General features: G+C 38.2%; 1 non-coding gene across 1 annotated transcript; it reads right to left on the bottom strand.

Annotated features, from left to right (window-relative positions):
- Window positions 1-948: 948 nt before the first annotated feature.
- LOC113665123 (uncharacterized) lies at window positions 949-23,860 on the bottom strand. Its single transcript, XR_016186481.1, has 30 exons — window positions 23,701-23,860; window positions 21,586-21,972; window positions 20,637-20,723; window positions 19,541-19,705; window positions 18,690-19,012; window positions 16,785-16,923; window positions 15,813-15,929; window positions 15,330-15,440; window positions 14,310-14,638; window positions 13,787-13,925; window positions 13,018-13,131; window positions 12,808-12,933; window positions 12,104-12,226; window positions 11,371-11,493; window positions 10,942-11,064; window positions 10,339-10,461; window positions 9,655-9,825; window positions 9,400-9,508; window positions 8,959-9,017; window positions 8,575-8,714; window positions 7,463-7,759; window positions 6,655-6,951; window positions 5,826-6,128; window positions 4,991-5,460; window positions 4,419-4,513; window positions 4,166-4,322; window positions 3,721-3,787; window positions 2,875-3,146; window positions 1,992-2,154; window positions 949-1,569 (listed from the first exon to the last, which is right to left on the bottom strand). It is a non-coding gene; the product is annotated as an uncharacterized LOC113665123 (transcript).
- Between the last annotated feature and the right edge of the window lie 4,126 nt (window positions 23,861-27,986).

Raw genomic sequence — 27,986 nt, 5'->3', positions numbered from 1 at the left:
TTAACAAAGCAGTAGTCCCAGAGATGAACTGTTATTTTTGTTATCAGCCGTTGTTTTCTTTTTACCAAGGAACTGTAGAAATAATGAGGCATGGGGTTGTACTGCGCTTGGCCCTCGAGTCGCGCTTGCGCCACTTACGATTCTGACTGATTTGTAACATCACGTGGGACACAAACATAAACAAACAAACAAAAAAACACTTCAGCATGGAGCATATCGAGTGTGGTATGCGCGAAGAAACCTATCGGCAAGCAGCGTTTGACCTGTCATTATCACCATCACAAAGCCTCGTGGTGTTTATTATTTGCGTCTCAGTGGCTCCTAGAATGATCTCTCACTTTGAAAGAAACGTTTTAATATGTCTCATCTGGAGTTGCTTGAGAAATGCCTCCAACAACTAATTGTGAAACGGACGTCTCGTGTCAATAGGGAGTGTCAGACAAGCAATAGTTACAGTGTGAACTCCCCTGAGACACGAGAGCATCACTTTTTTGCTCGATCTTCCGAATGGCCCTGAGTATTCTAGGTAATTTCCAAACAATAAGGACGAGGACAATCAATGGAGATTCGGACGAGGAGAACTTCGCAATCACCAGATCGTCTCCATATCTGAGGCGATCGGAAAAATTAGGGCAATCATATGAAAACCAGGGTTTAGTAGACCACGCTCAAGTTAAGACACAAAATACAAACTCGTTTCATGAAAAGAGAGAATATATTCATACTTTGTGACAGTATTTCCACTCATGGGAAGAATTGGAAAGAATATTTCTAGACGAAATGTTCCACTTTGAATGAAAAATTTCCTTATCGAAAAAGAAATACCAAATAGGAAATGTCATGGACACAGATTGTGACTTAGAAGAGAGAGCTCTGCAATTTAGGCTGAAAAATACAGGGAGAGCAATCCCGAAAAGGTTTTTTCACGAAAATGCATTTATAAAAACATTTTGGGGAATTCCAAAGCACTTTTTTTGGGATGATTTTGCAAATGCATTGGGGTAATATCACCATCATAAATATTTCAAGTTTTAAAGTTCCTTGGTTCATGTTCTCTTTCCCCGATAGACAGGACGCAAGACTTGAGCTATTTTGCAACATTAAGCTTTCGGGGCTTCGTATAACTTTTCTTCGCTTTACTGTTATGCAAAGTTGTCTCACACCCCATACCACGGTAATCATTGGATGAGCTTTTTGACCTCAACAATACTTCAACACGATTCAGGGCTGCAGAATTTGGAGAATTCCATTGTTGAGTCTGATCGAGAAGGCTTTTTGTCGAGCTGGGCCTGATGAGTTTTCTTTTCAAGTCGAAGGAGTTTTCAGCAGACGAGCTTGAATAGGCTGGATTTTTTATCACCAGGCCAGGAATTTTCGAGCTCTTTGCAGATCCTCCAAGTTTCTTTCCAACTCTTTCTTTGATTTTTTCAATTGCTTCTTTGTTCTTCTCTTTGCTCGCATTTATCTTGATGGACAGCTGAGAATAAAACGAGTTCACGAATCCTCTCATTTCTTCAACAAAGGCTTCTTTCGAAGCAAAATGTGATGTGGAAGACTTGAGTCTTGCAACTGAAATGATGAAATATTCACTATTGATTACTTTTACTATGACTCGTAAAAGCTCAGCCTCGAATAGTAAATAGTCAAATTGAGCAAATTCTCTTGACGATGGACGCGTTTTTGCGCGAGGTAGTTGTTCTGGTAGCTAATAGTCCCTATCGCAAAGGGAGAGGAAAGATAAGCTGACAAATAGTAGAAGGGAAAAAAACCTCCTGATCTCCTTCTACCTGCTAGTCTGTCTTTCTTTGAATTCCTTCGCTAGATTTCTTTTTTTTTACCCAACCCGTCATCTCTGTCACACCAATCCAAAATGGCGACCAAGAGGAATCGATCTCGCAATTCTACCCAAGCATTTGCCTCTATGTTCACATTTGAAATAAACCAAACTAGACACCCTATTCGGTTTCCCTTAAACAAAGCAATAATTTTACCTTTGTTTTCCTGAGGAACGAATATCTTATACTGATAAATAAGTCCAACGATGACAGCAACTCCTAATATTCCAATCAAAGAAGCCATCGCGATGAGGAACGTATCAGAAGAACCATCAAACAGGCCCGTGCTCTGCTCCACATCCTCATCTGATGGAGCTGGCTAAAGTTCGAAAAAAAAAAAAAAAAAAAAAAAAAAAAACGAGCAGTGTTTTCAAAGTTCACAGAGATGTCTACAATGTACCTTTGGTGGGTAGGCTGTGCCACAATGCTTTGAGTTCGGTGGATGGACTTTGCCACGAATAGCTTGGGATTATACGACTTCTTTAAGGATAGAGGGTGGACGGTAATGTCGGCTGTATCAATACTGCAAGCTTATTATTACTTTAGAAACATAGAGTTGCAAAGAGTGCTTGAAAACTCGTTCCGGATAACGATATCTATTTAACACCAGTATCCTGGTGCTTTCCAATCTCAAAAAGGTTTTTAAAATATGGTTAAAAAAAGTTACAAAAAAGCTTTTTCAATCAAAAATATTCAAGTGTACTTATAAAAACAGGCACTGAAGAACTGTTTCTGACATTATGTGACAAAGTACTACATGGTGTCGATGCTTCAAAAAAAAAAAATATAAAACCGGCTTTTGTAAATTGTTCCCTCGCATTTTCCTACCCTTCAGACAGTTTGATTGGTTTTGCGGTGCGTTGTTATTGGCTCTTACGATATTCTCCTTTTCTCTGATAGAATGTGGCGATTGCTTTGCATTGTTTTACGGCAATGAATTGAAATTTTCCTTTCCAACCGAAAAAAGTATCTCAAAAGCTATTGCAATACTCCATGTGCTCAAACAAAGGTGTTTTTTTTAAGGAAATGAGACACTTACATCAAGCGTCTCAGTTGTGTTCTGGATGATATGGAATATTTTGCTTATTTGCATGCTGATGTAATCGCGACATCTCTGTTCCACATTCACTGCTGCTCCTGATAAAACAACTCCATAACCGAATGGTCTGTCCAGAATCTCCTTCACAAAGATTTTGTCGTTGAAGAGCTCGTCTTTGTGCTCTGCTGCAACATAGGTGTCTAAAAGAGCACCTTCAACTTTTCCATCCTCCAGGGCTGAACGGAGGTCCTCAAAGTTGGTATATTTCTTATCTATGATTCAGTTATAGGTAAGTTAAGACCTATGATTATGAAAAAGTTTTCGTACGGCTTTACTGATCCACACGCATTATGAATAGCGCTGTTGTTTTTTTTTTCCTGCAAGTTTACATTTCCAAGTAAGTTTGCTTAGATTTGGTAGTTTAAATAACCGGCTGCACAAGCTTGCATCGCAAAGATCAACGTGTTTGATATTTTGATATTGATGATATCAATTATATTGTTTCCTATGACGTCCACAATAACAAAGCCGTAGAGGAAATAAGTAACTCACTAGACAGTTAGCAGTGAATGATACGAGGCTGAAAATTATCCTTATCATGTCAGCTGCCCTAAAAGAGACCTTTTTCATACAAAAGATTCTTTTCAATTTTTTGACACCTCCAATCTTGGACGATGGAACTTGTCTAGCAAAACAAAATACTTTTTTCTTTTCTAAGTTAATATATCAAGGAAAAATCGCACGCTACGTGCAGATGAATTGTTTCCTTTTGGCTAAAAAATAAATAAATAAATAAAAAAAGAAGAAGATAAGTTATCACAGAAAAAAGGAAAATTCAAATGCTACCTTCGTTTACTCTTGCGTTTTTCAAAACGCCGACGCGTTGCTCGGTAGAGTTTTGAATGGCTCCAACCTGAAATGACATAAATATATATCCACATACCAAGGAAACTGAAATCTCAAATCTCAAACGTTAAAAGTAATACAATTATAGTTATGTTGCTGCTAAATATAAAATCAAACAAGAGATTAAGGACGCTTTCGTGAGTGTTCAGGAGCAAGCAATAAGACAACCAATCACTCATTTACAATTTCTATCTACTGATCGATCAATTAATCCATCAATCAGTCAGTTGGCTAATCAATTAATCAGTCTATTTGATTAATCAGTGCGTCGTTTGTGATGCAAATCCATTTGTGATATTGAACTTGCCGAGTTTGTTGGTAAAATTCCATCCAAAGCGCAAAGAATAATTAGAAAAGTGTTGTGACAGTCTTCGAAATAACTCACCTTTGTGCCATAGAGGGTGACGGGATACGATATAGTAGAAGACGTGAGCGCTGAACATATTGCACCAATCAGAATTGAGATAATAACAAGACCAGTAAGGGTCCATGCGATACCAAAAATACGAGCAGGAACAGAACGGGGCGAACGATCTCCATAACTGATTTAACAAAAAAAAAAAAAAAGCAACAAACAAGTGATACAGGTCCTTAACCAAGGTAATGTGACTAATAGTTATTTTTCGTGCTGTTCTCACCCGACAGTTGTCATGGAGATAAATGACCACCAGAATCCTTCACCGACGCCTTTGCTAAAAGAGGCTGGAAATTCATCCGGGTTTCGTTTCATGTCCTGTTCAAAATTATTACGTGAAACAAAAGTTTAAGTGAATTCTTTATACTTCTAATAAACTACCGCTTCTGATCTGAGCGAGGCTTGACAATGTCATTTCAAGGAATTGTCGAATAAGAAAAAAGACACGATTTCAGACAGAAGAAAAGAAAGAAACTCATGCGTATTTTCATAAGGCTTATGCCTTAAACGATGGACGATTCGGGGAAAGAGAGGTAAAAACGTTTTATATTCCCAATAAATTTAAACAACATTGCCATCACCGCACTGATTTACGCCTCTACGGGGAATGAGCTCACGCCTATTTGATGCTGATTTGATACAAAGTCGCTTGTTTAGAGTGTGGCAAATACTAATGGGGTTTTTTTCTCTTTTAGCGGAATTACAGGAATTTGTTATCAAATAACATGTCAGAGATGAACTAGATAAATCCAATTTCACGTTTTGCAACAAGTAAACAGTTCTTATGGTGCTCACCAGAACCCATATGATAAACCCTGCGATGAATGCCATACAGCCTGAAAGCACTACCAACGGAGCGCAATCCAACACAGCACTTATCATGTTCCGGGCCGCTGTTCCAGGCATCCTCTTAACAGCAATAAACGCCAGTCCTGGAGACTCCACAAGGTTTATGTAGACATTACTTCCCATGAACCTTGTGATGTATTCGTTGCCATAAATCGGGAAACTTATCTGTGGGATATTATCAATGTCAGCTAGAACTCCTAAGAGACTTTTCTTGAAGGCATCTTTTCCTTTTCCGTTTGAGTCAGTTTTAACTATAGTACGACCGTATTCAGGACAGGTGTCGCAAGCCGCTTGAATCATGTCAATGACAATGTTACTCAATATTCCACCAAACTTCTTGTCCTGTCTGTTCACTCTTAGATATGGAGAAGCTGACCAGTAGTTAGTGTAAAGGATTTTCGGACAGCGACAGGTTTCTAAAAGAGAATGGAAAAACGAAAAAAAGAAGAAAAAAAATTCCATTTTTTTTTTATCGGAAGGATAAAAATCAATACCCACTGTCCTAACCTCCCCCTCACCTCTCCGTCAACGAGAGAACCAAATCACGACATCATATAAGAAAGCGGTCTGCATTGCTTATGTTCAGGGGGACGGGGCCTTAGGATTTTGTTTGTGTCACGATATAATTTACCTTGTCCCCAGTAAGGCTCTGTAATATGCTTATGAACCCCCTTAGTGGCAGTTAATTGGCAGTAAATTTCAAATAATCTTCTAAAAACACTTTACAGTGAGGCTGTTATCATTCTTCTCTCCTGGTATTTCTCTTTCGCATCAAACTTACCACCGTAAACATAATCGCTATACGGGCCCATGCCCTTTTGAGTGAACGCCGCCACTTTAATTTCGTAAATTGAGTAGGTTTGAACTTTCAGAAATATGAAGAGATCCGTTGATTTTGCCATGGCTGTTTCCTCCTCCGTTGGAAGAACTTCCTTTTCAGCTGTTACAATTCTTCTATATTTTATAGAATATCCTATGAGAAGACCACCCACATAACCAAAAGGCACAGGACTCCAGGTGACTTTAATGAATTCTGCAGCTTTTAGTCTTTCAGCAGCCACGCTTTGAGGAGGCTTGCTGGGCACTGAGGATAAGAAAAAAAGCTCCTGACAAAACCGTAGGTTGACAAGATTTCAGAGCCTTAGCGAAAGACTCTGATGAAATAGGCCAGACTTCTTCTAAAGATCTAGCTGGCTCGGAAGCACTCAGCCAATTTCAAGTCTTAAAAATATTATGCATCACGCTATTCTTCCGCGCGGCTATTAATCAATGGTATTTGAAGCCTACACTAAGAGTCCTTCATCACATTTTTATGTTCATGATTGGTTTATCTTCTATTAACGAAGCTTGTGAAGATATAAAGAGGATGATTATTTATAAACTTTTATGAGCCATCCTTGCAGTCAGGCCTTCAAAAATCTTTACACTGTCTTCCATATATTTCTTGATACATCAGCCCTTATAATTTGTTGTTAAACCAGTCAATTTCCCCTTTAAGTTATGTTTCCTTCTTTGTATTAACTCCCTAAGTGGAAATACACTGCAAGGAGACGTTTGTAACTCCCGGAGATAAAAGAGTTAACTGTATATGGAAGAGGGTATAAACTCACCATCACCAAACGTATAAGCGATGTCAGAATGCTCTTTGCCACAGCCTTTTGATGTTCTGGCGCAAAGCACAACTTTGTACCGTGTGAAATATTCCAGATCTTTTAAAACTATTTCATATTCGTCTACACCTAGCGTCTTGCTCACCCAAGGCGATGACCCATCATCCATTGCGTATCTCACCTCGTACCCGAGAAGTATTCCATGCACATAGACTTGGCTGATTTGTTCCCAGGAAACACGGATTGAACTCTCACTTGTAGATTTAATGACGCTATTGGGAGGCGGCTCACTTGGTACTGGGTAGAGAAGAAAAGTAGTACTAAGTTCAGTATAAAAGGGTTGTTAGAACTTACTACTATTTAGCTGATTAAAGAAAAACGTAACTCAGTGTCATTAGAGATGAGGTCTACTCTCTGGCACAACTATTGTGATCTGTCCAACCAGAATGATTTAGTTTTGGCAAAGCCACATCTACATGGTGGCTCTTATTTCGAGTTTGAAATTTATTTCAATTTTAAAACTTAGCGTGTTTATTACGGTGGGGGAAAAAAGAAAGTCGTGAACAAATTCAGCCCACCGTGGCAACCCTTTTAGCTCTAAAAGTAATTAACTTGTTATTTCTCCACATACTTTTACAAAAAATGTTGTACAAACAAATTTAAAGGATAATTAAAAACTTACCAACAAAAGGGCGTCATCTTAATATAACACCCAGTATTCTAAGCTGATTTTTATAGATTTACGGGGCCTGCTAGCGGGAGGCCTGGCACAGAAACTGAAAGGTTTCTCGTCATATTTCAAACTCACCGTCTTCCTGAGTGCTGAGAGAGACTGCCTTACTAGACACTCCATTTCCGCTGCTTGTAAACGCATACACCCGGATGGTGTAGTTAGTAAACTTTTTCAAATCCTCAAGCGCTGCTTCTGAGGGATTGGGAGGTAATGATTTCATAATATCTGGTTGGAATTTTTGATTGATTTCTTTGTACACTATAACATAGCCAAGCAGTGGAGCAGAAGGTGGCTGAATGACAGCGGTCCAATTCAACTCAATACTCGTCGAAGTGGTACTAATAGCCTCAGAGATCAGCGGAGCTTCCGGTACTGCAGAACAAACATACTGTCAAAGCTATCCAAATCACGTAATGCATACTTAAACGGAGATTTTGACGGTTAAATGTATTTTAGCCCGCTCTCACTATTGTTCAGACTGTTTCGTTTTTAATTTTTTTCAATTCTCATAATAATGGCAATACGGTTTATGATCTGCACGGCCTAATTGTGTTTTAGGCCCTTAGCTCTTAGAGCTGATCTTTACCATCATATACTGGCTTGGGCTAAAATACCTCTTAGAACCGGAACACACAATGCTGAAGAGAATACACTATATCGTTTTATTATTTCAAGGTCTTTAGCGTCTCCTTTTTAGCGTAAGCTAAAGGGCACTTTGGACGCTTAAAAATAGAAACTTAACGAGACCTTTCATTGAAGACTACGCAGTTGCAAAGAGGAAGAATCATCGATGAGCCACACGTATTTTGCAAAACTTTGGATGTTTTCATTTTTTTCCAGAAGTCTTCGCTATATTAAGCGCCAGCTCCTCAAGGTAGTTACAACAGACTTCTCCAGACATGTTAAGAAATAGTGATATCTTATACCTTTGTTAACGATTAGCCAAAAGCGTGAGGCAAAAACTATAAGCCAAATCAGAGTAATCCTCGACTGGAAGTCGTCAAAATGCAAAGAAACTACGAAGGTTTATCAGAACAATGCCGTGAGCTCAGAGCCAAAACTAGCAAAATGCCAGAAGGGTACTAGCTTCTGAAACTAATGATAGAGATTATCATAGAAAGGTTGAAGCAGCGCAACCCCGCGACGCTTTTTATAATCATCAGTTGAGAGTTGCTTTGCTTACGTACCATTTGCGGCTGTGATGTTAAGTAACTCAGCTGAAGTTTCCCCCAATGCACCTCCCGTTATTTCTTCTTGAAGAGAAACGATCTGTAACGAGTCTATTCCAGGGTAGGTAACGTTAAAACTAGAAATAACACTTCCTGGCCTGAAAATATAGAAGACGTTTCCAAATACAAATCGTTGATATATTGTATTGTTAAGTGCGCTTCATCGTGTAACAATGAGGTTTAAAGCTGCGTACATGACTTACACGAAACCACCTCAGGTTAAGGTCCGCTTAAAGGGGATGCTAATCTATCGTGAGTTAAACCCCACTGTTAAGTCAGGCTGGTTCCCTCTAAAAGTTGCCATGTTTCTAATGAATTCTAAACATAATTTACATAACGTACCTGAACTCCAAAACCACCACTGTAACATCTTCATCTCTTTTGTTATAAAAATTGATGACCTAAAGAGAACGACAAAAACAAACAAACAAACAAACTAAACAAACAAGTAAACATATTAATGGTAATCATGCATCCAGAATCCCGTGCCTCGATTCTCATATTTCGCATCCCAAAGCCTGTACTCTGTGACCTGATTCTCTCATCCTTAACCCTATGTCCTGCTGCGCTTCGAGAAATTCTTATGGTTCTTTCTTGCACTATAAACTTCCTTGCTGCACACTTACCTCTGTATACGCATTCCAGACATGAACCATTTTTGAAATTTTTAAAAAATTTGAGTGCGCATACACCGGCATCGGTGCCGCCCTGTCAGAAGGACGCATCGGCATTTATGATTACATAAGTAATAAAACAGACTAAAATTGCCGTAAAAGAAATGACCTCTTTCTTAATTGTTTCTTCAAGGTCCATGTAATCTTCACTTTCCACTCTAACTAGATTGCTGTTCCAGTCTCTACTTTTAACTTGAGTTTGTAGTTTATCATTTCAGCTGAAAATAGAAAAAAAAAATAGTTATCGACTGATACATTAAAATTTTTTGTCAAATAAATGGACCTTAGAAGGTTACCAGATATCTTAATCAAATAGTTACTGTCATAGAAAGTAAACTTGCACATCATAAAACAAAAGGCGAACCTGGACAACTTGCCAAATTACAGCTCTCCATTTCTGTGGGTAAACCTTCGCAGTTTTTCCCACCAAAAGCTGGTGCTGGGTTATCACATGTGCGTTTCCTTGTCCTAGATCCGCCATTACAGGGTTTGTTACAGTTGGGCCATTCATTCCAGTCGCTCCAGTTGCCGTGAACTTCAAAATGCCCGAAAGATTTAAGAATTTAATCTAATGCGACAAGAGTACATATTCATGAAAGGACCAGCCACTTCCAGAGTAAATTGACGCTGAAAACGTTTGATCTCGGTAATACAAGAAGCATATATATATATATATATATATATATCATGGGTGCCTGGGATAGCATAGAGTAAATCGGAGCCCTGAGGGATGTCTCTGGCTACAGAAGTTAAGATTTCAAGGTGTGATGCTTAACCACTAAGCTACGGAGAAGTCGTTAGTTAGCCAAACCTAACCCTTTTTTATCCGTCCACGCTCAAGACGCTTGTAAAGTTGCTGATCGTAGCAGTATGCTCCATGCTACTGATGCTTAGCTCTCCATAGAGTATTTTGTACTAGCTCTGCGGTTGGGCATTAGAACGCTGTATCTAAAGAGGCTCGAATTCTCCTCTTTCTTACATTCATTAAAATTATATAGAACAACAACAACAACAACTTTTCGTTTAAACTTTTAAAAAGTTATCTTACCTGTCCTGTTCTCACATGTATCACCGGTGTATTCTGAGGTACAATTGCATGTGAAATCCTTTAGGTCAGCTGTCCTTATACAATTACCATCGTTTTTACATGGATTTGGGAGACAGGGATCGTCTGTTGATAGATATACCCAAAAGAAAGCTCTTAACCTTTTTTTAAACTTGCTGCAGCTTAAAAATGATCTTTGATAATGATGCCTAAGCTAAAGATTGGAAATTTCAATCTTTTGGGTTTCAAAACCTAACGACAGATCTGAAAGTAGAAAAGGAGTCAAGTTCATGGCGTTCAAATGTAAGTCGCAATAATGGCAGACGAGCATAATCTCTATGCGACATAAATGTAAATTTTATAAGGTTCTTTTAAAATTCTCTGTTTTATATGTAATATTTTTTCATTAAATTTTTAGAGATTCTATGGATAAAAAATGTACGCATATATCTCTATGAAATGCACATCGTTACGATTTTTAAGCACATATAGAACCATCACTCAAAGCTATGGCACGTCCCGGAATGATGTTGTTGTTTCGTAAATATTATGCTCATGTTTTCTGTTAAGTAAAGTTATTTATTATTTGGGTAATCACGATAGCACCTTTTAGAAGAGAACAATCAAAACCGACAAATTCTGAAGTGCAGTTACAACTGTATCCAAGAAGGTTGCTCTCTGCTGTGCACATCCCGTCATTGTTGCAAGGGTTGTTAGAGCATCGGTCACCTGATGAGGAATTTTGATTTCGGAAAATGCAAATATTTTGAATACCTTGCATTACAAATACATAGTTCTGACTTCCATAAGAGACTTCTAAATAGTTAAGTTCTCACTCAAATAAAGCTCAAAAAGTAGAAAATAAAACTAATAAATTGATGCAACCTTATGACTTTTTGTTGTATGGAGAAATGAACAGAACAGTTTACGGGTAAAAAAGCATATGGACTAGCGTCATTTCTAGGATTTATGAATTCACTAAGTCTTTAAAATTTGGCACAATTATTGATTGCACTTTTGGTGAAAGTATCATACCTTGCTCGACGCCACAATTAAATCCAATATACCCTGAAAGGCAACTGCATTCAAAACCCAGTGTGTTACTCTCTGGTGTACAGGTTCCTCCATTCAGACAGGGCTCGGGTGAACACGGGTCACCTATAGAACAAATAAAGAAAATGCAAAAAGTCAAATTCAGAGGGAAAAACTTCATATACGTCCAACCTCATGCATCAAGTCGAATTTAAGATCTGGAATGTTGTCTTTGTTGAAAGAGGAAAACTAAACTGACCTCCGGAAAAACCCCCAGAACATGGATAAGAATTGAAGCCAAACTCAGCCACTATGTAAACACAGGTACGTGAATCGAACCCGAGCAAAAATGATTGCGCGGTGGTTCGCATACAATTCGTCATACCTGCTTCGACCACCGAGAGTATCCTAATAGCTTATTGTACTTTCAATGAAGTTGTCTTTTGCGTTTGGTTTAATTTATTTCCATAGCATTATCTATAAGCATTCATCTCTCCAATTGTAATCTATGAGCTTGCTAATTCGTCATTGAAGAGAATCCGTCCATTCCTTTACACAACTTATCTTCCCATATAAGAATATCAAGAGGTCACTTATTTATTTCCTTTACGTTTCGCAAGAAACACAGCATCGATGCTACGCGATTGGACCTTTCTAATACGAGGCTTTGTGCTCTGTATCTCCTTCCACATTCTTCCACCCTCCATGGCGAGGATAAAGTAAATGTTTATAATACCTGACTGAGATCCACAATTATAACTTGAGTAAGACGATGGACAATCGCACTCAAAATACGGCCATTCATTGATGTATTCACAAGTTCCTCCGTTGAAACAAGGACTAGGGGAACACTGATCAGCTGTTGATAAGGAGGAGAATATTTAATCTGAGATCTGTTGTCATTTTACTTTCTATTTTTTTTTTTGTAGTTCTGCAAGTCCAGATATTGTTTTATTTTAGTGGTAAGTCAAGAGAGTCATATGTCATTTTCTTATTTTGAAATGCTGTCAGCATATCACTTTTTCATTTTATCACTCTATCACTCTGTAATTCTCTTATTCAGCCATTTTTTCATTCTGTCTTTCTGTTATCATAATTTAAAATTCTGTTATTCTGTCATTCTGTCATTTTGTCTTTCTATGATTCTGTCAATCTTCCCTTCTGTGTCTTTTTCAATCCTTCATTTCCTGGCATCACGTCGTTCAGTACGAATGTCTTTCCTTCTTTCTTTTTTCTTTCTGGACACCTTTCTTTCCGTTTTTTTCAGTCTGTCAGTCAGCCTGTAAATTTATTAGTTCATTCCTTCATCTGTGTTTTTGTTTTGTTTTTCTCTTGTTTGATGATGTAATTACATGATTACTCCATCCTTCATCTGTATCTTTAATTATTGGTCTTTGCATATGTTGGTGGTCTGAAGAGGGACATAATGGAGTTCCTTACGTATTTGATACCAGCAATTATGGCCCAGGTATCCAGCTGGACAACTGCATCTGAAGTACGGCCAGTAATTAAGGAATAAACAGGTACCTCCATTTAGACATGGCCGACTTAGTGAGCATACATCACCTGTTATGAGATGGAAAAAGAGGGTATTATCTTGATTTAACCCCCACATGCCGAGTTTTAATTGAAACTGGAGAAGTCCCTTACCAATCTCACATCTATCACCATTGTATCCTAGAGAACAACCGCAAGTGTAACCTCCGGATGTTAAGTTGCGGTTGCAGGTTCCACCATTCCGACAGGGATATGACAAACACGAATCTACAGACATTTCAAACGATAATTAAAAAGTTTGCAAAATAATTGGGGAGAGAGTTTAGTGTGCGTCTGGGAGAAAAGCGTTGTTAGGTAGAAAGATTCACAATAATATTACTGTCTGTGACTGTGTCAAGCACCTAAGGTTTGTGTAACACTTCTCTGCTCACCATCTATGATGGATGGCGAGTTATGTAAAGTAGCTTAACTGTGAACAGTTATAAACTTAGTAACACACTTGAATGACTACTAGATTCATGCCAAAACGTTAAGATTATTCGCTCTCGATTTCCATGCCTGGAAATTGATTCGGGCCTTGCCCTCGTCATGTATCACATGAAAGAAATCTCGACACCAGTGTTATAGAGTTGACGACCATCAGGCTCGAATCAGCTATTGTGCATTTAAACCCAGAGCAAATAATATAATTGTTTCAGTATAGATCAAGTAGATGAACATAACTCAGCAAAAAGAAAGGCCCATTTTTTCCATTGTACTTTGTTTATAACCATAACTGCGTAGGGCTACCCTGCGAGCACCGTTGTCAATCAGTCTCCATCATTTTTGAGAGATCGCTGGAAGATGGATTATTTCCATTTCTACCCGAAATTTTCTTTAAATTGCTTTCAGATGTTCTGTTTTCCCTAAAACTCCTTATTACCTCTACATCCATAGAGCTCTATCCTCAACGCTATGTTATTGTGCCACTTCGTTGGACTGAAGCGAAAGACACTCGCTCTGACAGGTGGGTTCAGTTCATTGTGGGAAACGCTGCTACTGTCTTTATTTGCAGTAAATGTCTGAAATTTGAAAGATGATAATATGTGTAAGATTGATTACAAGTTAAACCGTAAAAAGCGACGAATCAATCAATCGCCACTGTTAAAATGGGGGATGGGATACTCCATCTTGTAGCATATCCTAAACCCTCCTTATCATATGAAAATTAAAGTTGCTATCCCAGCTACGATGAGGATTGACGAATGAATAGCAAAGCATTCACCATTATCAATCCAAGGTCCTGTTTATATAACAAACAAAATAATTCACAGTTGCCTATAGGTTTTTGATTCTACTCAAGTGTTCAACTTTTTTTCAACGAGTGAGCATTGTAATCGTTGAACGTTGAAGGTTCAAGAGAAATTTTATACCATCGCCCATGGATTATTCTCTATTTCACCCACCTTGGCGTGGATATCCCCATGGCTCTTATAATATTGCACTCGTACTCTAGCTCCCCAGTACCTCAGCAGGAATTTTTTGACCCATGCTTTTCTTTTACCCTTTTTTCCTTGGGTGGCTACACCAGTGACCCAGGTCAGCTCGTTCCCTAAATAAACCTGCAACCATTGATTTCTATGGTCCAGCAAAGGTACCCAAGACATTGGCTTCTTATTGTACTCGTAGTGCAGTCTTGCAAAGCGAACGCGAGAAGAATTGTCTTTTTCCGAAGATGCAATAATCTGATGGTCTCGAATTGCACCACTTTGCATTCCAAGAGGCCCGTGACACTCTGTTGTTAGGAAAAAAATTGCTCTGTTCGAGTATCAGAGTAAAAATGTGTCATAAAAAGGTACAAAGATCTTCAAATGTTCTTTGTCAAATGTCGGGTGATAGCATTTTTTTTAACGAAACATTCACTACTCAGCAAGTCGAAAATTTTCTGTGCCACAATCAATCCTAATGTGCGATATTTCTAACTTTCTGTTGGTCTGTCAACCAGTCGATCTTTCCGTCAGTTCTTCAGTTTGCTGGTCTTTTCCTTAGTTGTCACTTTTTTAGTCTGTCAGTCGGTCAGTGTGTTACTTAGTCAGGAAGTAAGTCTGTCAGTCTGACATCCTTATAGTTTAACAAGGTAATTTGGTGTTATCAAATGAGTTGACAACGTAAATTGGTCGGCGTTAAGAGTTTCAAAGTTGGAGTTTGGTGCGTTAGCCCTTTGTCAGAGTCTGTCAGTCTGCCAGACTATTAATCTTGATAAGTTGGTCTGTTTGGCAGTCAGTCTCTGAGGCAGGTGAGTCTGTGAGGCGGGTTCTTTCAACTTATTCTATTTTTTCCTGCTGGTTTTGTTCATTCATTTGTCTGTCCCCACGTTAATTCGTTCATTGATTGAGAATCCTTGCTAGAAATCTTTTATCGCTGTAATGCCATGGAGGGACTGATGATTTTTGTGCAATATACTAGTAAAAAAGAAATCCTATTACGTTTTGTGCTACAGTCGTTCCCAGTGTACCACATGAGGCATGTGCACTTGAAGCCATCTGGCGTATTATTGCAGCTTCCGCCGTTCTGACAGGGGTTTGAAGAACAGAAGTCTGTATTAAATACAAACACGAAAGAGGATCAACGTTAAATAAATAAATAAATAAATAAAATATATCTGTATAATATGTTTAAGAAGGCAGGGGGAGATTGTAACTCCCACCCCCAGTACGCTTTAGAAAGCTCCGTGACATTAAAGAGGAAAAAGACGAGGGATGTAACATTTATTGCAACTCCATGGTACTTAGGCTAGCAATGGCAGGAATGAGAAAACCTCCAAGAAAACAGTTGATATATCAACATGTCTAAAAAGAGACAGAAGGGCTGCAAAGTGCTACTATTAGTTTCACAGTAAATGCGTGTTACACTGATGTTGAAAAAATTGTATTGCCCACTCCACTGTACCCTGAAATCTTTGGCCCTACCCTGCAAAGTGGCACACAGAGAACCAGTGTACATCGGTGGACATGCACAAGCATAGGAACCACTAGGGTCACTAGTGCAGGTGCCATTATTCAGGCATGGATTGCTTGAACAGGGATCTGTACAACATGAATAAAATTCGTTAGTGGTAAGCCATGAAAATAAAGCAAATTACAATCACCAATAGTTTTAAAAGCTCTTACCCCAAACGCACAGGAAAAGTTAAAATATTTCACTGGTGAAGGCAGCGGAGCAGGGTACATAGGTTTTAATTATTCTGGCTTTCAGTCAGCTTGTCAGTCAACCAGCTAGACAGTTATTCAGTGAGTAACTCGGTCAGCGGATTTTTCTGTCTATTTGGCTGTCAGCCAGTCAGTCATTCTTTCGGTCAGTCAGTCGGAGTCAGTAAGTCAGTGAGTCCGTGAATCAGTCAGTCAGTAAGTTATTTGAAGAGTCAGCCAGTTGGTGATTCAGTAAGTCAGTAAGTCGGTGAGTCAGTGAGTCAGTGAGTCAGTGAGTCAGTGAGTCAGTGAGTCAGTGAGTCAGTGAGTCAGTGAGTCAGTGAGTCAGTGAGTCAGTGAGTCAGTGAGTCAGTGAGTCAGTGAGTCAGTGAGTCAGTGAGTCAGTGAGTCAGTGAGTCAGTGAGTCAGTGAGTCAGTGAGTCAGTGAGTCAGTGAGTCAGTGAGTAAGTGTGTCAGTGAGTTAGTGAGTCAGGGAGTCAAAGAGTTGGTGAGTCAGTGAGTCAGTGTATCAGTAAGTTTGTGACTTGAGTACAGTGAGTCTTTCTTTTCGATTTTATATAATGCTTCGCATCAGATTCTAAATAATTAGTCTTATAATAGATGAGAAAAAGTTTAGCTGTTGTGCATCAATCAAGTGGCTTTCATCCAAAGCTTCAGGTTGAAATTGGAAACTGGCAACTGTTGATCGTTCTCAATGAAGACAAAGGCAAAGAAGCTTGAATCTTTAATTACCGCTGCAACCATATAACTCCACTCTCATTGCTATTATGTTGTGCCACTCCAGAACTACGAAGCGAAAGGTATGTGCTCTGATAATTGGGATCAATTTGTGTCTGACAATACCATTACGGTCTGTATTTCCTTGGAACACCTAAAATTGGTAAAATATAACATAAAAAGAAAACAAACTACAGAAACGCGAAAGACCATGACACTTAAGGCAGTGAAGTGGCACTTCTTAATAGTAATTTTCACAAGAAGAGTGATTACATATCCCAGAAAATTAACTTAAGGAGATTAATATGCATTGTTAACTGCTTATGCGACATTAGTGCTCTGTCCAACATAAAATTTTGCAAGAACGTTTTCTAGACCATTTTCTCCATTTTCCGCGTAAATTTTGAGCTTTTCATTCACAATTATATCTTAACTGGATGAAATGTTCTCACTCAAACCAAGGTATAAAATGTGGCGTGTTTTTGACCAGTCGATAGGGACGTCTGTTTACTTTTTTTTGTGTGCGTTGCGAGAATTTTGCTCTCTATCACAATAAAAGGCTTCTTCGCGCAGATCTTTGTTTTCGCTCTGTTATAGAAGAATTTGCTCATGCTTTTAGCTGTACGTATATCGAGTTATTGATACACTTGGGAAGTTTGGAGCGCATTCAACTGAAAAAGCTGGAGTTGCTCTCGGCTGCAACTTGGCTTACCACTATTTCTACTACTACTCCTACTACTACCACTACTACTACTACTACTACTACTACTACTACCACTACTACTACTACTACTACTACTACTACTGCTTATATTACTACAATTTCTAATTCTACTACAACTTCTTTTATCTATACCACTGCTGCTGCTCCGACTACTACTATTACTGCTGCTAGTACTATCACCACCAATCAAAGAGACTTATGTGAGTGATCTTCCCATCTATAGACACTAAATAAAGTCTGAAAATTTCTCAGGCCTGTACGAGAGCTTCACTAGCTTAGCTAACAAGCCAGAGGGAACTGGTCATTTTTTTGTTTGAATGTAAACTGCGAGCATGATGCTGATGATAGTAATGATAAATGAACCTATAATCATAAAAATAATTAAAATTATAAAAGATTCCCATGAAACACGATAAAAAGTTATGGTATACTGCAAAGAAACGCCACACTCAATCTCGGAATTATTTTCGTTTAGGCCATTGAAGTCCAATTTGCGCTACTCAATATGCCGTGAATTTTCCCGCTAAAATTCAAGTTTTCTTTTGAAACATATACAGAATTCAGCCGAATTTGTAGAATTCATTTCAACATTTAGGTTTTACTATTAACAGTCAATTTTACCTTTAAGCCATATGTAACATTCAAGTGTTACGAATATGTAAGTAATCCTCGCAGTTAGGAACACTACTAAATAAATAAATCCAGGCCTGTACGGGATTTGAACCCATGACCTCCGCGATACCGGTGCAGCGTTCTACCAACTGGGCTAACAAGCCAACTGGGAACTGGTTATTACGTTGGTTCCAAATAAACTCTCAAATGTTAATTTCAGCATTTAAGTTTTTCTGTTAAACATTATCTTACTTTTAAATGCAAAAACCGTTTCTTTTCATTCAAATTCGTTCCTAACTGCCATCAATCCGAGTTCAAATACGCCTAAAAAGATTCAAGGTTGAAGTTTTCCTATGAGCAACCAAGTACTCTCTTTAAGTCATCAATAAGGTCTTTGCACCAACATCTAAGTCTTCTTTTAAGCAGTCACGTTTTCTATGGGTAATAAATTATTCGCTCAAATTCAAGTCTGCTCCAACCTTCAAGAGGATTCGCGAAAAACATATGACCTCTTACAGAAGTGTTAACACGCTTCTGCCACTTTAAATAATTATATCGCTCAAAGAAGCTTGTATCATACTCACAAAATATGCAATTCCTCGTGTCTCTTTGTAATTATGCCAGTTAGAATTCTTATAAATTAAAAAGTAGCTTTTGACCCACTGATCAGCGCCTTCTCTCCCTTGTGTTGCTATACCTGTCAGAACAGTGTCGGTCGCACCGAAGACAACTTGCAAATACTGTGAGGAAGCTTGGACACCAGCGACCCAACCTCCGCTGTAGTTTCCTCGCTCTGTTAGGTTCAGCCTGGCCAAGCTTGCTCCGGTGTAAGAATTCCAAGTCGAACTTGCAGTTACCCTGATATCTGGGATTGCGCCACTCTGCATGCCCAGGGCATTAGTACAATCTAATTTTTTTTTCCAAAAGTGAGAAACTAAAACATGAGCCAACAAGTCAGAAGAACTCTTGCAATAAATGGATAAATAAATAGATAGCGTAAATAGCCAGTGAGATGTAAAAGCCGCTGGATGGTTTGCTATAAGATGAATACGCAACTTTCGGTTTTTCTTTTAGTGTATTGGTTTTCTTTCCCTTCTGGGAAAGTTTGAACCTCCTTGTCTGTCAGCGATACGGAATTTTTTAGTGTTTTAGCCGCCATAATTCGGGAAAGCTCCGAAAAACAACTTGTTTGAGAATCGTGAAGGCTTTGCCGTTGATTCATCAACCTGACCGAGTGGCGCCAAAGGCGAGTGACGTGAAAGCAGTTGATTGGCCATATCAACACACGTGAAAAAATACGATATTTTTTCACGTGTTGTTGCGACTTTTCTCAGGGCCGGAAATCCTTGTATAACACCGCAGTTTATGTGATAAATATATATACTGTATATTATCGGCAATTTTTTTGAATGCATATTAACTCCAAAGTTATTACCTTCATAACTGTTTATATCACAGTTGTTACCAGAGTATCCAAACATGCAGCTGCAGGTATAAGGATTGGAGTTGTTGTTGCAGGTACCACCATTCGAACAAGGATTGGGTGAGCAAGGATCCCTTGAGGAAGGCGTTATCGGAGGCTGAGTCCCTGACGAAGGGGCTGTAATAAAACATTTTAAATTCATTATAAATGGTTAGGTCAAGTGTAGTGAGTGCGATACCTAGCTGAAACGGTCTATAAACTTGAACATTCCAAAGATAACTACTCTTATACTAAGTTAGATCTTTGACGTCCCATAAGAGAGTTTTGAGAAAATACTTGTGATGTAACTATCTAACAAAAAATTAGAGCAAACTGTCATAAACATAGCAAACCCAAACGTTGCTTTAAATTTGAAAGAGGTCTCTATCGTTACCCAATCAGTGCACCACGTCGGGTTGGATCAATAAAAACAAGTTGCAGCTTTTAATGAATGACAGTATCTCCCCTTTAGCGCGCAAAATATATCCGATAGGCCTGAAACAGGCGACATTTTTCCAAGCTAAAGTAAAACCTAACTGTCACACGGCGTGTGCCTGTCAATGCAGTAATTCCTCACGTTTCAAACTAATTCTAGCGCACCATGGCTCAGAAATAGCATACATCGATTTGTTGGATCACTGGCAGTGACCGTGGGCAATATAAATGGGAATCCTGTGTACTGATTGCGCAAAAGTCCTAACGGGCAAAATGCGCTCATCTTGCGCGCTCGGGATTGCCCGCATTGATTCCGCGCAAGGAAAAAAAGTACTATAGAAATGGTAGGCTTTCTTTTGCATCTCACGAAATAACAATTCTTAATTCTTGATACAGCGATGTTCCTTCTGCCTTGTAATAAATTCTTTATTGACCAAGCTCGTTCGGGCAAGATGGCTGGATATCTGTCTCATCCTTTTTCCCTTCTTTCTATGGACCTTGACTTCGTCTTGGTCCATATTAACAGAATAAGAGACCTCGGCCAATCTACCCATAGTTCCCTCACGCTCAATTAATAACACATATGTATAACATGATAGACTTAAATTTGAGTCGAATTAGTCTTAGATTTTACCATCCACACATTCGAATTGATTTCCATTATCCTTCAAAACGCATAGTTTCCCGTTCGGACATTTATCCCCAGAGCATTTATCGTCCGCTGAAAAAGAAGAATATATTTTTCTTTTTTTTTACTTTTTCAAATAATGATTGAAAATAAAAAGCTATAGTCCCTTTATTCACAATGGTACCTGTTCCCATTGAGCAGGAAAGTAGTATGATTTCCTAAATTCGAAAATTTCTCACAAGCTTCTCTGAAAGACATACAGCAACGTGCTAAAGTAATTCCAAAAAGCTAAAATTATCGCGGAAATCGCGAGTTATTAGCGTAATTTGGACTTTATTTCAGTGAGAACGATACACATGAGGTATGTCCCAAATATATCGGGAAGTTTACATTTTTTTTCCTTCAGGCTTAGCGGCACATCATTTTCGCTTCACGCCAGGGTAAATACCGACTATAAATGGCTACAGGAAAGGTCATGAACTGTGTGCAAACAATCTATATCGCGAGATAATCATGATTAATTGGTTATTATTTTTGCTGATAATTATTTAAACACGGTCGTTCAAGTACCAATAAAATAAGTCCCTACGCCTCAAAGGGAAAAAGAAAACAAAACAGGAAGAAAAAGCGTTTTATCAAGTGTCCTTTCTCTCCACAAATTGTAAGTGCAGGAATCCAGCATATTCAAATGGATAGTGTAAGCTTTTAAACCCGTATGTAAGTTATCAGCTAGTTATAGCTTTTTGATGTGTATAGCAAGGACACTTCGTGAAACGTTACGAAACTTCGTGTGTAGTAAGGAGGAGGACATAGACAAGAACTTTCTGGACGGCTTAGAGAAAGAGAAAGAAATTAAAAAGGAATACACAAACACCACAAACATTAAATTTGCCACTAAAACGTGTTAGCTAAATAAAATTCTATCTCACCCGGTAAACAAGGCAGCAAAACTTACCAATACCATTTGTACAGTAACGCCATCCATTGCCGCCGCAGCTCCTTATCCTAAACAGATTGTATAAGTAGAATTCGCCACAGTTCATTACAGCGAGGCTTTTTCGATTAAGGCAATTGTTGTTTTTTGAAGCCATACAGAGCGTGAGAGTAAGATCGCCGACACCGTATGACGGATGATCATCTACAAGGTAAGCTCGAACGCCTCCATTACAACTATCTGACGGAGGGAGATTGGACGCCAGAGCATTCCCTGCATCTCCAGAAACTCGGAACCAACCCCACTTTTCGTCTAAGTCAGTGGCATCACATTTATCCACATTTGAATTTATTAGGATGGAACGATCACTTTCATTCAAAAACTTGTAAGTTTCTTCGCAAGGATTTCCTGGAAAAGAAAGAGGAAGTGAAGATCTTGCAAGCAAACTTATCCATTCCGCCCACTTTCCATGTCGACCCGATTCTCACATCAATCCATTTTCAATATTTTAAAAATTTTTTTCCTCTCATTGATTTCAATTTCTTTTCAGTCATTTCTAGGAGAATCTAGAAATTGCCAATCGTGGGTTTCACGAAATTTGCTTCAAAGAACATTTCGTTTTCTGCGACTTTAGTTTCTCTACCAAAATATTTAAGCAAAGCACGTGTAAAATGATATATGAATACACTCGATTGCAAAAACGTTGACACCTAATAAGCTTGATTCACGAACGACAAGACCCATCACCTTTATGGGAAATGTTCGCACAGATACATAATCAGTGATTTACTTCTCTCATTATTCATGGAAAATCTTTTCTCATGATAAAACGTTTTCTTCCGGGAAAGTTTGGATAGCTCTTTGCTGAGTCTCATCGTTCATTATAAACGCTTGTTGCGTGTCAACGTTTTTGCAATCGAGCGTATACATGTGAGAGTACGCGAATGACTCACAGAAAGATAAAGCAGCTCTTTCATGAACAATATCAAATGATGTACATTTTCAATGTAAAAACCAGTTCAAAATGGTCTGTTGGACATGTCTTAATTTTATATTAAAAGAAAAAAAATCGGAAATCCAGAAGTCATTTTTTTATTCTGATCTCTAACGGAATTCTTAAAGGTTCAAATCGAGCCGACTAATTTTCTAAACTAATCCCAATTTCTAACAGATCAAACGAGATCGATGAATATGTTTCCATCGATAAGCAAACAAATTGGCAAAGCTCCGTTTAGTCAATTTGGTGCCGATTTTCATTAAACCAAGTCTTAGACCGGTGGGCTTTGTAAAGTTTAAGGAGCTCAGCTGGAACCTAGCACTTAATTAAACGCCTCACCTCTTTACAAAACAACGACAGAGTTATCTTATCGGTATATATCTTATCTGCGATCCATATGGTATGCACTTCTGATGGTTCATTGCTTTAAATGACCTACACATTCTTTGAAAACACATCGAATCACTTCTAACCATTTTTAAGTGCCAGTTTGATACGTGATATGCATTCATTTATATATATCAATATTCATCGCTTACGCGCGATTGGCAAGCTTTGATTTTTACAAGAGCTCCTTTGAAAATTTTTTTTTTCTGTTTTTTTTTGCTTTCAACAAAAGGATTCGCTTCTAAGTCTTCTGCATTGTCGAGTGGAATGATATTTGAAAACCTAGTAATTCTAACGTAGAATTTTAGCACTTTTTTAACATAGCTACTTTCAAGATGCAGTGCAGGTGATGTATATAAATAGCTCTTCAAGTGCGTGCTGCGTTGTCATATTTCTATAGAAAGAGAGTTAGCTACCATGACTTAAAATGACCATGAAAGCTTTTAGAAAAATAATTTCTTGATCATCAGAAGATTTCAGTTTTCTCTTGATCACAATACTTCTAACATCGACTTCCACCCGCTCCCTCTTTCGCTCGTCTTTCCTAACTGAGGGCCAAGCCAGGTTTAAATTTTTTTGTATATCAGAGAATTTGGATTTGATACTATTCTTAAAATAAGATTTCTCGCCAATATTTTTCTTTAAAGACTTAAATTATGGCTATATCCTGATGAGTTTAGTTTCGGTCCAGATGTCTATGACCTTTTCCAAAGATTTAGGAATAAAAGTGAATGTTGTTTCAGTAGTCATACCTTTGACACACATTAATGGCGAGAGCATCCATACAAATCCAAGTAAACTCCAAAGTAGTGTTATCAGCATCTGCTAAGGTAAACAATATATAGTAATAACTTCTTAAGTGATTGGAATTCGGAAGCATTTTTTTTTTCATAGGATAACTAACTTGGATTGGCTTCTCCATGGCCTTTGCATTTAGCTTGTTTTTAAATGAAGCAGTTTGAATCTGTAGCAAACCAATTTGTTGCATAATTTATTGTGGACTGCATTATTTATTGTAGACTGTTATGGAAGTATCTGGATTTTTAAGCAAGATGCGTTGATATTTATAGAAACTGTTAAACTGTCTGTGAAACGTGAGAAAAAAAAATAGATATCTACCAATAGAGAAAATCACTGTGTTTCCAAAATTGATTTAAAACCAATCCAAACCTCATCTTACGGTTCGCTGCGTTTGGTTATCTTGAGAAGTAATTATTAAGAATTCAACGAATGTTAGTTACAGCATATTGAATTTGTCCTGATGAAAATTATATACACAGCAAGATCAAAACAATTACCCACATACATGCAAACACTTTTGTAAAGAGCACTTGAAATAAAAACTTGTTTAAAGTGGGAAGGCAAGATTAACACAATACGCTGTTACAGGAAAAATTTCATCATGATCTTAATTCTTTAGCGTAGACATAGCGGGGAAACTTTAAATTTGCATTTAATCTAATTACTTCACAGACATGCACGGCAGCTATACAAGTAAAAATAAAATAAATAGGAAGATATTTATTAACATTTTTTAATTATGTGCTTGGGTTATCAAGTTAAGGTGTAACTGGTGTACTCTTACTCAATTAAAAAATCGCACTTCCGAGCGGTTTACCGGCGTAATACTCTGCGTTCGATGTTGGGAGAACACCTTTTCTCGTGTCTTCCCCCGTGGGAAAGGGGGGAGAGACATTCCCCCTCTTTCGATTGCGGCAAGAAGCCTGAACCAAACAGTCGAAATATATTTCTGCATTTACAACGTTCCTACTACCGAAGGGGGTTAGTATGCTAATAAACCGCACAACTCCCACTTCCGTGAAGTGCTAAGTGATAAAAAAAAAAAAAAAAAAGGTGGAGAGAGAAGGATCCAGGAATCTGTAACAGTTTTATCTACCTGTTTCAGTTATTTCTTTTTATCATCCCAACTGACAGTTTAATTTAGATAAAACCTCTAAAATGCGATTGGAAACTATATGTCGATAATGTTAATTCTGCGGTATCCGTAAATGAAGCGGTGCGCCTCCTATCGCATTTGGATTCCGTGGAGCCGTCTATCCAATTCCCCCTGATAACAGAGCAGTAAAATGTAAAGTAAAATAATACACTTCACTTTTAAACAAAGACATGTTTAGCTCTAAGTGGAGAACGTAACACTTTCGTTGTTGCTAATCCGGAGAGGTTTGAAAACTGATGCGATTTTTTTAAAATTTATTTTTCTGGATAAATCTAGCTTACAAATATGTAGAGGTATGTATTTGTTTCGCCAGTCATGAATCCCTGCCCGAGGTTTGGACAGGCTCGTCTGCCTTTTGTTTCGTTGTGATATGATGGTGCCGATCACGTGTAATGGAGTGAAGCGATAAGGCAGTTTTCTGTCTTTGATTTATTTTTTTCGACAAAACCTCCTCCGCGGTTACAAATATCAGCTGATATTTCCTGAGCTCTTTAATTTCCAAACGCAAGTCCTTGAGTATAGCTGCAGTTAATCTACTTAACATTTTTTCTTTTCCTTCCATTTTGTCGTAAACGATACTTTAAAGCAACATACAATTACACTCGAAGGTGTACCCGCCACGATTTGTTTCATGCAAACTGGCATGCTCTGGTGAAACGGTGAGGCTGTTGTTTTGTTTCCTTTTTTTCTTTTTTTTCTTTTTTTTTTTTTTTTTTTTATTTGATCATAAACAATACGTTGAAACAGACAAACAACAACTACGCTCGAGGGTTTCCCGTCATAATTTCTTTCATGAGAACCAACAACTGATCAGGGTTTTCCAAAATCCAGTTGGCAACACGACCAGTAAATACTTTCCAGGAACCAGTGTAGAAATTGCTTCTTATTGTTCCGATTTTAATGCACGAGACGTGTTAAATTCCAAAAGACGCTTGGTGCTTTCTCGAGGGCGTAATCGAAACTAATAACTTCACGATCAGAGTTCGCCATCTTTCTCTTTCTCCTGCATGAGCAAAATGTCACGCTCAAATGATTGACAGCGTGTGATTGACAGCTGGAGCTTAATCGCACCAATCAGGAAGTCCATTCGTGGGCGAACGGAGCATGGCAAAAGAACAATTACTTCAGGAAGGCGTAATCTTCACTCCCTTACCCCCACCCCTCTCTCCACCTTTCAAATTTACTTCTCTCCCCAGCCTTCCGCTGCCATTAACATCAAAGATGGCGGCTATAATTTTCGTTATGAAATTACTGAGCACTCGCTCGACAAAATTACGCCTGCTCTGCAGGCTAGGTGCTTCGAGCCAGCTAAATTTTTAGAAAAAGTCTGGCTTTTTCCAGCAGAGTCTTTCGCTAAGGCTCTGAAATCTTATCAATCTATGGTTTTGTCACGAGCTTGTTTTCTTATCCTTAATGCCCATTAAGCCTCCTCAAAGGGTGGCTACCGAAAGACTAAAAGCTTCAGAGTTCATTCAAGTCATCTGGATTCATGTACCTTTTGGTTATGTCGGTGGTCTTCTCTTAGGATATTTCATAAAATATCAAAGAATTGTAACAGCTGAAAAGGAAGTTCTTCCAACGGAGGAGGAAACAGCCATGGCAAAATCAACGGATCTGAAAGCTCAAACCTACTCAATTTACGAAATTAAAGTGGCGGCGTTCACTCAAAAGGGCATGGGCCCGTATAGCAATTATGTTTATCGTGGTAAGTTTGATGCGGGAGTGAAATACCAGGAGAGGAGAAGAATGATAACAGCCTCGTAAAATGTTTTCAGAAGATTATTTGAAATTTACTGCCAGTTAACTGTCAATAAGGGATTCATTAGCATATTACAGGGCCTTATGGGGATAAGGTAAATTATATCGTGACACAAACATAATCCTCTGACGCCCACCCGCGATAAGTAATGCAGACCGCTTCCTTATATGGTGTGATGATTTGGTTCTCTCGTTGACAGAGAGGTGAGGGAGAGGGTAGGACATTACCTCATTAGAGGGTATTGATTTTTGTCCTTCCGGCAAAAAAACATGGAAATTTTTTCCTCTTTTTTCCGTCTTATCCTTCTCTTTTTGAAACCTGTCGCTGTCCGAAAATGTTTTACACTAACTACTGGTCAACTGCTCCATATATAAGAGTGAAAGGTGAGTTATTTCGTAGACTGTTACAACACGTTTATAACCATTACTATATAATTTATAATTATTATTATAATTGAATTTATAGCAAATTTTTCTGCGACAAAAAGTTGGAAAATTCAATATCAGCAATGGATTTGCATGTTAATGACAAACTACGGACTGATCAATCAAATGGGTAGTTATTGGTGGATTAAAAAGTAATTGGTGGATTAATTGATCGATCGATAGATAGAAGTAGTTAGTGACTGATTGGTTGTCTCATTGCTTGGTCCAGACCACTCACAAAAGTGTCCTTAATCTCTTCTTTGATTTTGAATTTAGGAGCAAAATGACTATAATCATATTACTTAGAATGCTTGAGATTTCAGTTTGCTTGGTATGTGGATATTTATATCAATTCAGATTGGAGCCATTCAAAACTCTACAAAGCAAAGCGTCGGCTCTTTGAAAAACACAAGAGTAAACGAAGGTAACATTGAAGTTTCCTTTTTTTTTTTTGATAACTCCGTTTTTTTTTTCTTTAATCAAAAGGAATCAATTAATCTGCATGTAGTCTGCGTGTTTTCCCTGATATATAAAGGTGGAAAAAATGTTTTGTTTTGCCAGACAGGTCCCCTCGTCCAAGATTGAACATGCCCGTTTTTTATTAAGTAAGGGGAGGTGTCAAGAAATTGAAAAGCTGACATGACAAGGATAATTTTTAGCCTCATATCATTTACTGCCGACTGTTTAGTGAGTTATTCACTTCTTTTCCGGCTGTGTTATTGTTGACGTCATAGCAAACAATCCAATTGATATCATCAATACCAAAATATTAATCACGTTGATCTTCGAGATGCAAACTTGTATGGCCGGTTATTTTGAGATTGAAATCTAAGCAAAATCACTTGGAAAAGTAAACTTGCAGCAAAAAAAAAAAAAAAACGCTATTTAAAATGCTTG

The sequence above is a fragment of the Pocillopora damicornis genome, chromosome 5, assembly GCF_964200805.1.
Source record: "Pocillopora damicornis chromosome 5, jaPocDami1.2, whole genome shotgun sequence".
Taxonomy (NCBI): Eukaryota; Metazoa; Cnidaria; class Anthozoa; order Scleractinia; family Pocilloporidae; genus Pocillopora; species Pocillopora damicornis.
Note: the sequence above shows the minus strand (reverse complement) of the source record. Positions and strands in the feature narration are given on the sequence as shown.